Consider the following 10,818-nt stretch of genomic DNA (forward strand, 5'->3'; position numbering starts at 1 on the left):
ATAGCCAGCCATTATGAGTACGTTAGAGTTTAGATTTTCTGCTGGATCCGGACCCGAATTCGGGCCGGGTTGGAAGGATTTCCCACCACTCTTGTGGCCGGGTCGGGCTCGGGCTAAAAAAAATGGTCCATAACCTGCTAATGCTATTTTTATTTTATATAAAGCTATGGCGTGATAATCAAAATATTGAAAAGTAACACATCAAACTATGATTAAAAAAGTTGCACAATTTATAATGTTATAATCACGCAGCTCTGGCCTGCGCAGTGCTCAATTTCTTTGATTTTATGTATTTGTTTAGTTTCCTCACAAAGACGCAGTTTAGCATTAGCGTTTTTTTATAATATTAGTTTATTGATTTTCTGCTGTTGTGTTGACTTTTTCGTTTTTATCTTTTGAAATTCGTTAGATCATATTTCTGTTAATATTTTGGATTTTGTTCAGTTTAGGTGATTTTCCAGTTTGATATTTATTTTTCTGTTATTATTAAATTCGCATTAGCAGCTGGTTGGGGCGATTAACCGGACATCGCTTCCCCTCTCATACTGCAGGACAAACGACGCACGATGAAGGTAAAATTATTATGTTCAGACGCATCCGACCAGATCGGCTTAAAATCGGGCTTAAAATCGGGCTAAATGGGGCGCCGAGTGGTCCAGCGGTTTAAAGCGCTGCCACTATGAGCAGGAGGTCGCCGGTTCGAACCCCAGCTCATGCAGCTTTGCCATCAAGCTGCCGGCGTTAGAGGGAGCAAAATTGGCCCTGCTCCCTCCGGGTGGGTAGATGGCGCTCTTTCCCCACATCACTCCTATGGTGATGTCTGCAGCACAGGGCGTCTGTGAGCTGATGTACCTGAGCTTTCCTCCAAGCGCGCTGGCTGCTCGACAATGCTGCACTGGCAGCAACTCGAAAAGAAGCGGTGGCTGACTTCACATATATCAGAGGAAGCATGTGTTAGTCTTCACCCTCCTGGTGTGTTGAGGTATCACTAGTGATAGGGGGAGTCCTAATGAGTGGGTTGGGTAATTGGCCGTGTAAATTGGGGAGAAAATGGGAAAAATTAGAAATAAAATTATTAAAAAATAAATAAAAAATCGGGCTAAAATCACACAGTGTCTGGCTGGCTTTTTTATTTTGGGCGCTTATTAAGACGGTGCTTGTGGGTCTATTCGTTTTTCGAAGCCCATAAAAAAGCACATTCAACTCAATGTTGGACTATTCAAAATGAAAAGTGTTCATTGATTGGATACTAAAGGAGAGCGGGAGTAGCAGAGAAAATACTGAGGTCGAGTCTGAGACGAGATCGGACTCGAGTACTACAACACTCTGTATGGAGCTACTGCAGGTTAGTTGTGGATAGTAACAGCGCGTGTGTCGGCTTTATAGAGTGTGTTAAGTGCCACGTGCTCCTAGCTTTCCACAGCAAAAAGACGGGGACCTCCACTCATACTCACAGCCCGAAAGTGTTTTTTAGAAAGCTCCGTTTTATCTCTCTACTTGCTAAAAAAAATGTGGGTTTAATTCGGTTCGGGCTCATAGTAACAGTATATGGGGTTCTGTGTCTAAGCGGTTCAGGTCAATGGAAAAAAAATCAAAAACTGGCCTCTATTACATTCTGTGGTTAATAAATATGTTCAGAACCCTGTACATTTTATTCTGTGTATATTTACATCCTGAACAACACTGGATCCTATGAATTATGAGATCGTTTAGGGTAGAGATGGAAAGATCGGTATTGGCCGATTTTCGGCCAAAATACGCTATCGGCAATCGGCAGATATTCAGTGTTGTGCCAGTTCACAGCTTTTTTGAACTAGTTCAAGTTCAGTTCATACATGCTCAAAGTGAACAGTTCACGTTCAAAGTTCACAATTTTAATTCTGAACTGGTTCAAAGTTCAGTTTATTTTACTTTTTTCGTGAGATATTCAAATAAATACTTTTTTTCACACTACAAGCTAGAAATCACTATATGTTCTTTGAAACTGCTCATTGTAGATATTTGCTCATGACACTGCAATTGTGGGTTTCTTACCAGGTGGTGAAAATGTTCATAAGGAGAATCGGTGTCTGACTCCGTGCCATCACTTCCACTAGCCATTTTTTTTGCAGCGCTTTCTCTCACTCTCGTCATTGGTCTCTCTCTCTCATTTACAGTGATGTGTGCCGTTCATGACACATACTGTTAACTAATTCACGTTCAAGTGGCACAGCCACTGGTTTAGACTGTTGAAGGCTACTGAAGTCTATTAAAGGCTATTGGAGGTGGCTCTGCCTAAGGCGAGCTTTGTGATGCAGCAGTTCAGAACGACTAAAGAACCATAGAGTCTTAAATACTTAATATAAAAAGACTTAATGTGTGTGTTTTTCCACTAATTCCACTAGCCTATTATAACCACAAATCCTAACGTGGATTAATGTGCTAAAACAGGGGTGTCCAAACTACGGCCCGCGGGCCATTTGCGGCCCGTTTCCTTTTTTGGAGCGGCCCGCGAGGTATTTTAGAAATAGAATGAAAGTTGGCCCGCTGTTAAGCAGGTTTTTATAATGTGAGATTCAAAGTTTTAACGCTAGGTGTCAGAAACGGGCCAAAGAGTCTAAAAGCGGAGAGGGTGCGCATTTCTAGCGCAGAAAAACGGGGCAAAGAGTCTTAAAGCGGAAAGGGTGCGTATTTCTAGCAAAAAAAAACGGGGCAAAAGAGTCTAAAAGCGGAGAGGGTGCGCATTTCTAGCGCAGAAAAACGGGGCAAAGAGTCTTAAAGCGGAAAGGGTGCGTATTTCTAGCAAAAAAAAACGGGGCAAAAGAGTCTAAAAGCGGAGAGGGTGCGCATTTCTAGCGCAGAAAAACGGGGCAACAGAGTCTAAAAGCGGAGAGAGTGCGCATTTCTAGCGCAAAAAAAAACGGGGCAACAGAGTCTAAAAGCGGAGAGAGTGCGCATTTCTAGCGCAAAAAAAACGGGGCAACAGAGTCTAAAAGCGGAGAGAGTGCGCATTTCTAGCGCAGAAAAACGGGGCAAAAGAGTCTAAAAGCGGAGAGAGTGCACGTTTCTAGCGCAGAAAAACGGGGCAAAAGAGTCTAAAAGCGGAGAGAGTGCACGTTTCTAGCGCAGAAAAACGGGGCAAAAGAGTCTAAAAGCGGAGAGGTTGCGCATTTCTAGTGCAGAAAAACGGGGCAAAATAGTCTAAAAGCAGAGAGAGTGTGCATTTCTAGCGCAGAAAAAACGGGGCAACAGAGTCTAAAAGCGGAGAGAGTGCGCATTTCTAGCGCAGAAAAACGGGGCAAAGAGTCTTAAAGCGGAAAGGGTGCGTATTTCTAGCAAAAAAAAACGGGGCAAAAGAGTCTAAAAGCGGAGAGGGTGCGCATTTCTAGCGCAGAAAAACGGGGCAACAGAGTCTAAAAGCGGAGAGAGTGCGCATTTCTAGCGCAAAAAAAAACGGGGCAACAGAGTCTAAAAGCGGAGAGAGTGCGCATTTCTAGCGCAAAAAAAACGGGGCAACAGAGTCTAAAAGCGGAGAGAGTGCGCATTTCTAGCGCAGAAAAACGGGGGAAAAGAGTCTAAAAGCGGAGAGAGTGCACGTTTCTAGCGCAGAAAAACGGGGCAAAGAGTCTTAAAGCGGAAAGGGTGCGTATTTCTAGCAAAAAAAAACGGGGCAAAAGAGTCTAAAAGCGGAGAGGGTGCGCATTTCTAGCGCAGAAAAACGGGGCAACAGAGTCTAAAAGCGGAGAGAGTGCGCATTTCTAGCGCAAAAAAAAACGGGGCAACAGAGTCTAAAAGCGGAGAGAGTGCGCATTTCTAGCGCAAAAAAAACGGGGCAACAGAGTCTAAAAGCGGAGAGAGTGCGCATTTCTAGCGCAGAAAAACGGGGGAAAAGAGTCTAAAAGCGGAGAGAGTGCACGTTTCTAGCGCAGAAAAACGGGGCAAAAGAGTCTAAAAGCGGAGAGGTTGCGCATTTCTAGTGCAGAAAAACGGGGCAAAATAGTCTAAAAGCAGAGAGAGTGTGCATTTCTAGCGCAGAAAAATGGGCCAAAGAGTCTAAAAGCTGAGAGGGTGCGCATTTCTAGCACAGAAAAACGGGGCAAAGAGTCTTAAAGCGAAGAGGGTGCGCATTTCTAGCTGAGAAAAACGGGCCAAAGAGTCTACAAGTGGAGAGAGTACACATTTGTAGCGCAGAAAAACGGGGCAAAGAGTCTAAAACCGGAGAGGGTGCGCATTTCTAGCGCAGAAAAATGCTAGAAATGCGTATATTACTCCTTAATATTAAGGAGTTTTATATTAAGAGACATCATGAAATTAAACATCAATTTGAAAAATCTTAATTTACACAACACTGTCAAAGATAAAGATAGTCAAGTAAAGTCAAGTTAAATGGTGTGTAAATGAAATAATCAGGAAAAAAGTATTATTTAAAACGAACCAGAAAGATCAAACATCTCTAATTTATTTCACTGCACAATAAAGACTGTAAATATTAAAACGGGGCACAGTGTTTAAAGCTGGTTCTGGGGTAACTCTGTGCTTTTGGGTTAGTGTTTTCTGCTGTGACACTCTGTTCTCCTCAGTGAGGGCAGTTAGTTCATTAGTTGGGTCAGCTGGCTGTAAACATACAGCCAGAGCTCACTGGTGTTGTGCCAAAGAGTCCCCTGCTGATCTCTGCAGTTGTGAGGTCAGTTCACTCTGCTGTAGCATTAGCTTAAAGCTAGCATTTTCCTCTTTACGACTCTTAAACAATCTGTAATGTCACATTTGCTGGTCAAACTTCTCTTTTACAGTTTTTATTATTAAAAATTAATTATCATTCTTTAAATTTTCCCGTTCCACTTTAAATGGTGCCGGATGCTCTTGAATATGTTGAGTGCATAAATAGCGCAGAGGCACCAGTAGGCAACTGCTCCAACTTTGTTCTTCAACTACATATGTTAAATGTTTATTTTTAGTGTCACACATCATTCTTCCCTTTTCATTTTATTTATTTATTCATTTATTGAAACACACCAGCTGAAGTAACCAGTTCTATTATGGAAAGCTGAATACATGTATTTAGTTTTTTATTGGGTTTTTTTTTTGTGCTGTTTCAAAAATAATGATCTTTTTCTGTTTTCTTTAGGCTGCAAGAGGAAATCAAGATATTCTAAAGTTTAATATGGATTTTAAATGCTAAATAACTAAAACATTCCATTCTTATTTAGAAATGTTTTTTTTTATTAGAAGAGAGAAGACTGTCTGCTTTTTAAAGTTGATTAGCTAGTATATCCGATTCACATGTGAAAGTAAGCCCAGTGTAACTGTCAGAGTGAGTGTTAATTAGTATATTTATTTTTGTTTAGCATTATAAATTCATTGTCATTTAATTTCATGTGGTTGTGAAAAAGGGCTAAAATCAATATGAAAAGGTCCAAAAATTAGGCTAAAATGTGTTTATAAATATACATCTATAAAATAATATTTGGTAAAAAAAAAGAGTACTTAGTCGGGTAAATGGAGAAATGTGGGGCCGAACTAACTTAGCAGCAGAGGGAGAACAACATCTTTACGTTTTATACTATTTATTAACTTTTAACCGTCTTTACAACCTTCCCAAACCTATAAAATACCTCCGGTAGCTATTCATTTCGTGTTATTACTTATTTTTGCTGCTGTTTTTGTGCTTACTTCAAGGTAATGACGAACGTGGAGGACCGTGCTCTCCTGACGCTCAGCGAGGAAGTCGCCCGACTGGATCGGCTGATTCAGCGCCTGCTCGAGAGGCAGTCGGAGCTCTATCCAACAGAAAACGAGGCTGGAGGAGTCCCGCGATGCCTCCCTTGCGGCCGTCTCCACCCCGAAGCTGCCGACGCGCCGGACCCCGGCGGTCGCCATCTTCACCCCCGCTCTGGGAGGGGCCTGGGAGCGTCAGCGTGGCCAAGGCAAGCGGGTTTCCTTCACCTCCCCCAGCCCTGAAGAAAACAGATAAGGGCAGTATCCTCATTGTCGGGGATGCTATTGTTAGGCATTAAAGGTGTCTAAAGCTAAGGGTAATGCTGCAGTGTCGTGTTTTCCAGGAGCTCGGGTCCTGGACGTCGCCTGGCGGCTTCCTGCAGTGCTTCGGCATCACGGGGACCCCGGCACCGTGTCCTGCATGTGGGTACCAACAACACGTCCGCCCGGCACAGCGAGGTCCTGAAGGAGCACTTCCGCGCTCTTCTGGACACCGCTCGCAGGCCTTCTCATCTCTGGTCCGATGCCCACCTACCGCCGCGGGAGCCAGCCCTTCAGTCGCCTCTACGCTCTCCACTGCTGACTGCGGGACTGGTGCTCTGCTAGTGGAGTTGGCTACGTGGACAACTGGGAGAGCTTTCGGGAGTGTCCAGCCCTCTTCCACCGAGACGGGCTTCACCCCGTCCGCCTGGGACACTGAGGCGGTGCTGCGCCGGGACTGACTGGCTTTAACCAGTCATACCGACCAGGGGTACGTTTCCCAAAAGCGTAGTTGCTAACTACGTTAGCAACTTACTTAGTCTGGACGATGCAGCTGCGACGCAGGTGTTTCCCAAAAGCGTGGTTGGAACTATGGAGGTAACCACGTTAGTAACTTGCATAGTGCAAACCTTAGTTAAGCTACTCAGGTGTTTCCCAGAACCGTAGTTCCAGCGAATATTCGCAACTACCGTGGTTCAGCTGCGTCGTTCCAACTACAGCTCTAGACCTGTCGTTAGGAGCTTAGTTCCTGGTGATTAGTGCAGACGATGGACGGTAGGATTCAGAAAGCTGAAAAATCCCATTAATATTGCTGCACGAGGATTTAAGATGTCAAGTGTACCTATTTTTTTATGTTTGTGTTAATTACATTAATTGAGCCACTTCACTTTTACCCATGTGCGCCCAGGTAAAATAATATAATTCAGTCTGTCTTTAACATTTAGCTTTATTTGGCAAACATGAATTCAGTGTAGTCTTAAGAGTGCACTGAAGTGCTCTTTAGCTAAAATGTATTTTAGAGTCTTGGAAAGATGTATGTCAATTATTCAAGCAGGCATCTCTTGAGTAAAGATAACTTGTGCTGTGAACATTTATGAAATAGGTAATAATTATTTTTTTTAAACCCACTGTGCTATATGCACTCTGTGAATAAGATATGCAATAAGCAGGTGTTTTGAATTACCTAATTATCCTCCTGAGGTAACAGGGCCAGACAGAGTGTGAATAAAGAAAATGTATTATTTAGCCAATACACAGGAAATTTGGCAGTGTTAAATCAACACTGTTAGTGTTATATTAACACTGAGAGTGTAAAGTTTAACACTAATAAGTGTTAATTTTACACTAACAGTGTTGATTTAACACTGCCAAATTTCCTGTGTACAACGTGTGTTTCTAGGCCTATACAAATGTTATCAATTAGTATTTGTTAAATAATATATTACAGGAAATACGTAGACATATGTAGGCTACATTAATATATATGTAAAAAATAATAACATTAATTGCCATTATGAAAAAAAACATTAAGAGAATAAAACCACGACTGGGATTTGAACTAGGCTTCCATCCGGTGTTCTGTCGAGTTTTGCTACCCTGTCAAACCATACTACCCTAGTGCATATTTAATTTTTAAATATAAAATTGCTAGAAAAAGCCCCATATTTAAACATGCTTTCGGTAGAATATTTGGAAAGCCTGAATCAAAATATCAGGAGACAGTTTAGGGTTATTAGGGGTGATTATAAACCTTATGTTTTTTATTATTGCTAACTTATAATTACTTTCATTATCATCAGCTGTCATTTACGCATTTGTAATACTCAGAAATAATGGCAAGGGGTTTCTGGTTGTTTAATGCACCCAAAAAGAACAGAATTACCATTAAAAAAAAACAATAAATAAATAAAAAATGTTTCCACGCATGGGCGCTGGTGTTGAGAAGCACATCTCGATCGGTTGCACAATTCGACAGAACACCGCGCGCTGCACCGTCGTAGGCGCTCTGCTGAACCACTGAATGGTGATTATTTTATTTTAAAAAAATATTGCAATAGCAAATAGGTGTATGTTTTTTTTAAGTAACACTGTCTGTTACAAATAATAATTAATATATAGCAATTATTGTGTACATTTTACTTGCAGTTCATTGTTATTTTATCAATAGTATTGTTGTCCGTTATGTTCTGGTGATAATTACAATATAAATAGCCTAAATGATACATTATTAACATATTTTTTGCATAATATTTTAAAGATTGTGAGTTTTGCACGTTTTCTGCTGGGAAAGTCTGGCCGAACACATCTGGAAACACCTTAGTTAAGACCACGGTGGTTCAAACCAACATAGTTCAGACTTCTGTGGTACCAACAAAGTACGATGGTTTCGGGAAACGGTCGTACTTCAGATGTTAGTTAGTTTAACGATGCATCGTACCACGTTAGTTCAATGCTAGGCTCCGTCGTTGTACGGGAAACGCACCCCAGGTTAGTGGTCTAAGTAATGGGCAGTTTAGTAATATACATCCTTCTAATGATTCATCTTGCAGGAAGAGCTTTCTTTTATGAAGCTCCCCAACTTTGGAATAGCCTCCCTATTAATATACGGGACTCAGACACACTCTCCATCTTTAAATCTAGACTCAAAATATTTCTATTTGCTCAAGCTTTTGAATAATGTTGCAATTTCTATATTTTTTCTCTTACTGTTGCCCTAACTACTACTACTCTTACAGCTTATCCAGCTAAAATAAACCCTGCCCTAATCATCTGCTTTCTCTTTCTCTCCCCATGTCCTGAGCTGCTGCCACCAAGTGCCCATCCCACTCCAGCAAAGTTTTATAAAAGCATTGGATGTGGATGTGTCCATCTGTGGTTCCAGCTTTCCAGGAATCAGCCCTGTCCTTCTACTTATCAGAATTATTGCACAACCCTTCTAACGCCTGCTTTTTTTCTCTCTTTCTTTCCTTTCTGTTTTCTCTATCTATCTCTTTTACATGTATGGAGATGCTGTTCCTGATGTTCCCAGCCTGGCTCTCCACTGCTCGCTGTGTTATTCTCCAGCTCTGCAACCCTGCACTGATCTACGTTAACACACTCAGAATCTGCTTCTACATTAGCCATAGCTCTATAGTTTGTGCTCATCACATTTTTATATTCGTAATTTAGTACCTGTTACATTAGCTATAGCTCACATTAATTCTCTATACTGTTTTGTTCTGTTAGTTATTTGTTTGTTGTTGGTTATTTGTTTGTACTGAGCGGGTCAACCCGAGTAGGATGGGTTCCTCTGAGTGAGTCTTGGTTCCTTCCAAGGTTTCTTCCTCTTAAAGGGAGTTTTTCTTGCCACTGTGTCACCGTAAAAATGGGCATCTCTGTGGTGCTGCTCATAAGAGGCGTTGACCTGTTTTTCTCTGTAAAGCTGCTTTGTGACAACTTTGGTTGTAAAAAGCGCTATAGAAATAAAATTGAATTGAATATTGTTGTGCTAGCTAGCATACGCTGAACGGATGCTTTGTTTTGTCGTAGTTTTTACAGTGTCCGACGAAGAAAGAGAGAGAGAGCCATATGCAGTTATTATACACATTCTGCTCCTGGAGTCTTCTTACATTATTTGCATGATACAACAGGATTGAAGCAGTTCAGGGGAAAGAGTGTGTATGGTGTTAGCTGTGTCTTCAATGGCTTGTGTGATGTGCTCATCACAACGTCCATATAACCCCAGTTTAAGGTAGATAAATGTACAGCAATACAGAGATTTATGTGATGACCACATGCTATTAGAGGAGAGCATAGTCTTTCTCTTATAAAAATGACCCACATGTACCGTCTGTGTGCAGCTAGCTTTTCCCTGATTTCACTATAGGCCATTCTGATTTTAAATCTCGTGGTAAGAAGTAGATGTACATCCTTCCTGTAATGTCCTTAAGCAGTTACACTCACTAATATATAAAAGGCTAGTGCTGATCTTTCGGACTGAGCATCATAGCACACTAGATAACTGAATTTCTTATGAGAGGTTTAAAATCACAAATTAATCAAAATCAAAACAGTTTAGTGCATTCATGCAGTTTTTTAGAGCACTTAAATTGCTTGTATATCTGGTATCAGTGCTAAAATAACATGACACACAGTTGAGTAGATAATGTTTACAAACAGGTATAGGAAATAAAAGACATGAGACAGAATGTAGGTTAAAATAGAGTTTATTAATAATAATCTGGCAGAAAAAAACTATATACAATTACAATTAAAAAGATTCATAAAAACATTTACATTTTTGAGAATTTAAAATTAATTATGAAATTTGTAATGCAATTACATTTTAAAAGCTATTATTTTTAAAGCTTTAAATCTAATTGTCAGGGTGGAGGTGCAGGGAAGACGAGGAGGCGGACGCAAATGCAAACAACAGGGGATTTATTAACAAAAATAGATACTAAATAACAACTGGGATAAACTGAAACAAGACTGAGGAAACCGGGGAAAACACGGACCACTGACAGACGATGAACGTACAAGGATCGACACCGGGGAAATGGAACACGGACCTTAAATAGAGGTGCACACACACAGGAAACATGAAACACCTGGGACGAAGGGGTGGAGCTACAAATGAACACAGGTGAGTGGAAAAACACTGGGAATGAAACACAGAGGAGCCGGGTCACATGAGACAGACACGAGGAACAGGTAAATAAACATGACACTAGACAGGGCAACAGGGCAAGGACCTTACACTAATAAAGTAAATTTAGAGTAAAATAAAGGTTTAAAAACTGTTGTAAATGTTGGGAAATATCTAAAATTGTCAGTAACAATTGAAATAACTAAATATTATTTGAATATGTGACTAGACTAATA

The sequence above is a fragment of the Astyanax mexicanus genome, chromosome 8 (genome assembly GCF_023375975.1).
Source record: "Astyanax mexicanus isolate ESR-SI-001 chromosome 8, AstMex3_surface, whole genome shotgun sequence".
NCBI lineage: Eukaryota > Metazoa > Chordata > Actinopteri > Characiformes > Acestrorhamphidae > Astyanax > Astyanax mexicanus.